The 6,657-nt window shown below is 38.2% G+C and overlaps 1 protein-coding gene across 2 annotated transcripts in view; it reads right to left on the reverse strand.

Moving 5' to 3' along the window:
• Positions 1–6,174, reverse strand: part of LOC108677182 (ligand of Numb protein X 2) — a 54,547-nt gene extending 48,373 nt beyond the window's left edge. For both annotated transcript variants that reach the window (XM_018165351.2, XM_018165348.2), the window contains exon 1: positions 6,056–6,174. The gene's annotated coding sequence lies outside the window, so the exon portion shown is untranslated. The remainder of the gene's footprint in view (positions 1–6,055) is intronic.
• Positions 6,175–6,657: the final 483 nt, after the last annotated feature.

Below are 6,657 nucleotides of genomic sequence, written 5' to 3' on the forward strand. Positions count from 1 at the left end.
AGATTCGCAGAAGAAATGAAAAATTCCTTGTCGTGTGCCTTTGAACCCATAGAACGACCCCCCTTCCCTTCTCAAGAAATTTGATCGAGATTTAAAAATGAGATACACATTGCAAAAGTCAATAGATGTGACAAATTATTGAAATCTGAAATCCCGAAAATAAAATAAAAACAGTCTAGTACTCTCTCTCCCATCACATATATGGATAAAACCTCGCAATATGGATGACAAATGTTCATATACCTAATGTTTCGCAAAAATGACGGGCAATGAGCTCGGATGATGAACAGCACACGTAGTAACATTTCTCCAAAATTTTTCCGTTTTTTTTAATTTTAAATAATAAAATTTGATGATTTAAACAGTTTCGAGGACCTGTATGTTACTTCGAAGTATAAAACAATCGACCGCTGCAAATCGAAGTAATAATCGAACATGATGAAATTGTAAATAAATTTATAAAGAGTCACGAAGCGATCAATTGATCAAATAATTACATTGAATTCTCAAACTACTAGAGATCTATCTGAAGTAAACTTGATAGCCGAAATTTCCATAACGAGTTCGCTTCTGCCCCTACCGACACAAGTTCAGAGAAAATGCCGACATTAGAAATTAATATTGCCAACGAACCAAATCGTGTTAGTCCACTGACCGCCGACCGACAAAATAATCAAGATCCGTATCACGTCGGCAGAGATCTTGCTTATTCTTACCACGCGCGTATGGAGAATAAACGTAATCGAAGTACAAAGAATATTTGTCCAAAGAAACCACGCTCCAGACTCGGTACAGGAAGACGTAAATTTGAACGGTGGTATGTAGAGGTACGTACAGATGCCTGTCTTGCCACTCAAATGCCGGCAAGTCGAGAGATAAAATTAAGGCGTAAAAATTCCTTTTCCACTGAACCATTCATTACATTAAAAATGGAAATTTGTCCGAGTACTTTCCCGCCAATGTATTTGGCATGAATATATTTTTTAATCAAAACTGCGAAGTATTTGAGACAAACATTTCAGGTGTCAGGAATGGAGCCTTAAGTTGATTTCTAGACAATTTCAGTTCGTGAGGAAATGACAGAACTGTAATTTAATGAATGAAATTATTTTAAATGGTGAAAATAAAATCAACATTTTAGAAAAAAGTTTTAGAAATAAATCAAGAAAGGAAATCGCGCTGCAGGAGTAAGGTAGTCATAATAGGATACTATGTAATAATTTACTATTTACTGAAATACCTATCGACGCATAACACGAAATAATAAGAACGTCACTTTACAAATTTAGCAGATAAAGACTTAAGCGACTTGGCAACGACAGTATACCCGACCATAAAAGACTAAGGCAAAGAAGAACGGTTGTCAAAAAAAGGCCAGCTTGCGGAGCCCTGCGGCGCGTCTCGGACCGCTAATACGCGAACAAGTTTGATCTTGTGGCCACCTGAACGCGGTCTGTCTGGGTTCCTCTGGCCACATTCTCAAAAATGATGTCCATTACCGGGAGTTTTGTACATTAATACTGATTCCTCTTTTTTTCTGACCGACGAAAGTTGCCAGGAAAATAATGTGGTAACATTTATTTATAATAACGTTCACGTTTAAAATCTGATTCCTGGGTACCAGTAATGTATTGTACCGAGCTGTGGGCAACTGGATGTGTTCAAGCTAAAATGAAACTGTGACGGCCACGGGGAGGTCCCGACCATAATGATCCGTTCAGGTGGTTGCTGGAAGACATCCAGTGAACCGCCTTACCACTAAAGTCTGGTACCGGGATGACAAGAAATAACTTGTGAATAACGGCATTGTTACTGATTACGAATTGCAAAAGTTGCAAAAATAACTAAAATAAGCAGCTAAATAAGTTTTTCTCGCTAGTAGAAATACAATAAGTGTAATTATAGTTCTGAAAAAATTACTTCGTTAACAGACCAGAACAAATAATGCCCATTCTAACATGAAACAAATCAGGATGCACGACATAGTTCTAACCACTGGAGTTATTGGCGGAGAAGAAACAAATAAAAACATAAGTGTTTTTACAAGTACCGGTACACTACAAAAAACAAATGAACCGAAGTTATGACTAAGACAAAAGGAAAAAAATTAAGAAAACAAGTGTAACGAAGGTAAGAATATAAAAAATATTTCATTGAATAAAAAAAAGGTTTCTAAAAGCAGGTCGTACAACCGGAGACGCGTTGTTCTAATCTGCGTATCGGCAAACCGTGAAGTTCGACCATCAAACTTTAAGGACGGTTGACACGTGGTAAGGTTTAAAGGACCCAAACCAACCTGTAAACAGGCACAAGATGATTTTAGTTATTTACAAATTACAAGATGATATTGAATTTTTGACCGATAATAACTTTGGAGTAACAAAATAAAGTTTGAGAGCATTTCTTGTCTGTAAAAGCGTGCATCGATTAAAATGAGACATCCACGCTAACCTAGAGCAAAAAAATACGAAGTGATTTGAAAAGGATCCAGTCTAAATTTTACGATGGAAAACAAGGTTTTGGCAACAAGAGCACCAACAAGGGCTGAATTCATTGTTATATCCGCTGAGCATCCCAATGGGATTAAAAACATGATCCGTCCGTCGAGCCTAACGCGGTCGTGTTTGCTCCCATTCGCCTTCAGGAGTGAAAAGCGCCAGAAAAAGATCCTCAAGAGTAGAGAGGCTTTAGGGCTAGTCGACCGAAATTCCTATAAAAACACAGCAACCCTGAAGGATTTCCGGTCAGAATAGTGGACTGAGTCCCGCACTTGACCGCGGACACCACGGTCGACACAGCCGCTTATCAAGGGGTGATTTCTTCTCAGGTCCGCTTATTATAAATTAATGTATGGAAGTCAAGGGAAACTGCAAGTGCCATCAGAGAGGCTGCCATCATAAATGAACATTTTAAACACGCTAATCACGCAATCTCTGGTTATTTTAATACAGTTTTTTTGTTTTTCGTTATTATAGGAAGACGATTTGCTTTATTCGTATTGACGCTTTAATAACTACGTTATCGACAGAAATAGTACTCGATTTTTTGCAACTATTTAACCAGCAGCACATGGTTCAATTGAAAAGAATCAATAGTCAACTCTTGAAAGATTAGCACTTATAAAAAAACATACGAAGCTGTCCTACAAAAAGGAAACGTTGACCTTCAATTTGTTCAAATGAGAAAATCTCATTTTGCTGTGTCATAGCTCTAATTGTGGATGATGAGAAAATTTTCAAATAATTGAGTCTGTTTACCGACTGCATCAACAACTACTGGCCATTGGCCATCCATTGGCCATTCCGTCTCCTATTATTTTAAACTGGGGAGTGACAAATCATGAAGCGACTTCCAATTTTGAATCGTAATGTGACTTGTCCATTTTTTCACATGTTTGCTAGCGACTCTTATGAAAATAAAATTGAAAAATCACAATCAACAAAATTATTCAACAAAAACTGGTCTTTTATTTGCCGTTGAAATAGTAAAAATTTTTGCTTCTATAAGTTTTAGGTCGAAGAGACATATTTACAAAATTTTTATTCTACTTTTAAACTTACTAGAATTACGTTTTTCTCTTTCATTCACCAAACCAAACGCTTGCTTGACATTTAATATTCCAACTTGGAACCCATCAAATGTCAAGCATCAGTAAGAATAGGAACCCATTGCCAGCACCCGAAGTAGCTTCACTTTTCGAAATTCATCAGAGGTAGTATTTCTTCAACATTATAAGCATTATAATAAGTGGTAGCAACGGATCCATGAATGTTTGTGACCAAGTACCTATTAGCAAAACCGGCAGCAGAAATATTAAGCATAAAAAACAGCAGCCGCAGAAGCATCAGCAATCGCATTAGCAATGTCACAAACGCCCGTCGTGAAAGCAGAAGAATTTGTTACAAAAGAAAGGATTAGTTACAACTTACAACAACAGGAATATCACGAGCAGCAGTTACAACAACAAGAATACATGAACGGCAGTTGCAACAACAGAAATAGCGCGAAAATCAAATGCAACAACAAAAATAAAAGCGGTAGTTACAAGAACAGAAATATCCTGAACAGCAGTCGCAAGCGGTAGTTGCCAACAATGATGTATGATAGCCTCTGAGTGCAGTTTCAGGTCGGTGTCAGAGCCGTAAGTAAGTCGCTAATGCAGTGACCACGACAGACCATCTTTCTCGCAACCAAAATCCACCCGGAGCAAGATTAACGATCGCTTCTCTGGACGACAGACGTCCTTGGGCAACGCTTGCTCATGCAAGACAAATGTCACTGCCGCGAACTTTCAAGATACAAAGCTTCGAGAAGTGCTACGCTAGGCTTGAATTAGATCATGAAAAAGTACTTCAAATGGAACGAAATTAAACTGAGATCTAATTGATTTCTTGAGATACTCGTGAATACTTGTGTGAATACTTGTGTGAAGACAGGAACTTTCAGGTTAACTCTTATCATTTATTCGCTAAGCTTTCCTACATTTACATCAATTGGAAATCACTAATGTCGTAAAACTCCAAACATTTCATCAAAAAATATAAAATTATCTTTTAAAATAAATATAAATTGATTAAAATTTTGAACTATTTGTGCATTTTGGATTACGAAAAATATGGTGAGAAACCGGAGCAGGACAGGTTGCGATATCAGGCCGCGCGCATGCGGGGTGTCGGCGACTAGCAGCTGCTCGCAGATTCCTTTCTTGGCACAGAACATTCACCAGCACCTGCTCTGGCTTACTCGTGCTATACATGCTGCGTTCTATCACATCCATCTATACAAAAAATACATCCTACAACTAATTAAGTAAAGCACTTGATAGATATCGGTAGATTCGAATACCATTAGAGTATGTCACGAGCTGTTTATTTTCAATCAGTACTGATTATTACCTTTTGCGATTTTACCTTTCAGCAACATTTATTTCAGTGGAGCATAATTATAGAAGGCGAGTTAAAGATTGAATTGTGTAGGTGATATTATTGCAGATTAACTACATCCAAAAAAAAGGGTGTTTTTTTTTAATTATATGTTTTTTGGGGTGTAGATTACGAATCTGAAATCCATTTTTGGCGGTCGGCATCGGAAAACCGATTTTTTAAATCCGACCCTTTATATAAAGGTGAGTGGGTAACGTAAGTTACGTAACCCCCATGTTAGTAAGTCGCGAAAAAAATCGGTTTTCCGATGCCGACCGCCAAAAATGGATTTCAGATTCGTAATCTACACCCCAAAAAACATATAATTAAAAAAAAACACCCTTTTTTTGGATGTAGTTAATCTGCAATAATACCGTGTAGGTTACTCACTATTTTATACTATTTACTTCATTCGTGCAATGTGCAAAAATCTTCGAATTTAGTAGTGGGGCAGAAACACGCATTTACCAACGTATTATGTATCTCAGGCCAATCACAGCTAATAAATACCTGATTGTCGTCCAAATAAGTAATATATTGTGGGCATTTATAGTCAGACTCAAAGTCGGTGCAGACGGCTCAGACAGCCGACAGCGCAGACGGCGCAGACAATTGTTGAAAAAATCCAATAATTAAAATACCTTAAATCGGTGATGGAACACTAACTCTTGATAATTCTTTAACGAAAAATATTATTTAATTTGAAGAAAAATCTGTTGAGCTGTCATTATCTTAAAGTGAATGCACTCTGAGACCTTCACTGTGCCATGATAAGCATAAGCCTTATGGCATGTTAGGAGACCTCGACCAGTGTTCCTTCAAGTAGTAATCCACGTCAGCTTTTGTCGACCACAGGACTCTACCTATGCAGGATCCAAGCACAAGGTAAATAAAGCATCAACACCAAATGGCATAGTTCTATTAGTATGAGTGACGGGAATTAGAAGTTAGAAAAACTTAGATAGCAACAAACGAAGTGGGAGTCTGGACTCTGTAGACCAGTCACCTGATCATCGCCGTACGGTTGATTTGCATTCAGTGGTCTTTTTTATGTCTATTCATATTTCATAAACTAATAAATAAGTAATCACGTAAGTATAAATCAGCTGAAAATAATGCTGAAGTTGACTTACCGCAGATTACTGGTGAAAATACACAGATGACCGTCCTCATACAATGGAGCGAGCACACTCAATAAAGTGCGACCTAACTACGTCACATCTACACAGATACTGGAGGTTGCCACGGCTGGAACTGGAACTGAAGGGCTGCTGCTAGTTTTTTAAGGCGATGCAAGCGCCACCTGTGCGTCGACTTCATACTAAACGCTCGTACTCCTTTCAGACATTATTCCATTCAAAGTTTCAAGCTTGAGTAATTGTTTCACCATAACAAAAAAGTTCATGTATATAGCAAATGTGCCAATAAAACTGTTATCAACCCCAAAAATTTAATCCTTGGAACCATCTGACGGATTTTCTGCATAACCAGCGCACGCGCTACGTCGTTCCATGGACGTCTGCGCCAGCCAAGAATGCCTGGAATTTGTGTTGGAGTTCACCAGCGTCTGGAACGTCACGCCGGACTGAGGCTGAGAAGATCGCTCATGCGATACCGCCCACTCTTCGTTCGCTCTTTATGTTCTCACTGGAGGATTGTTCAATTTTGTACATTACCCAGCCTACCTAAAACCTATAGAAGTAACTTTGATTAGTGGCATACCCACTTCTGGTTA

Source organism: Hyalella azteca, unplaced genomic scaffold, assembly GCF_000764305.2.
Source record: "Hyalella azteca isolate HAZT.00-mixed unplaced genomic scaffold, Hazt_2.0.2 contig6587, whole genome shotgun sequence".
NCBI classification, from domain to species: Eukaryota; Metazoa; Arthropoda; class Malacostraca; order Amphipoda; family Hyalellidae; genus Hyalella; species Hyalella azteca.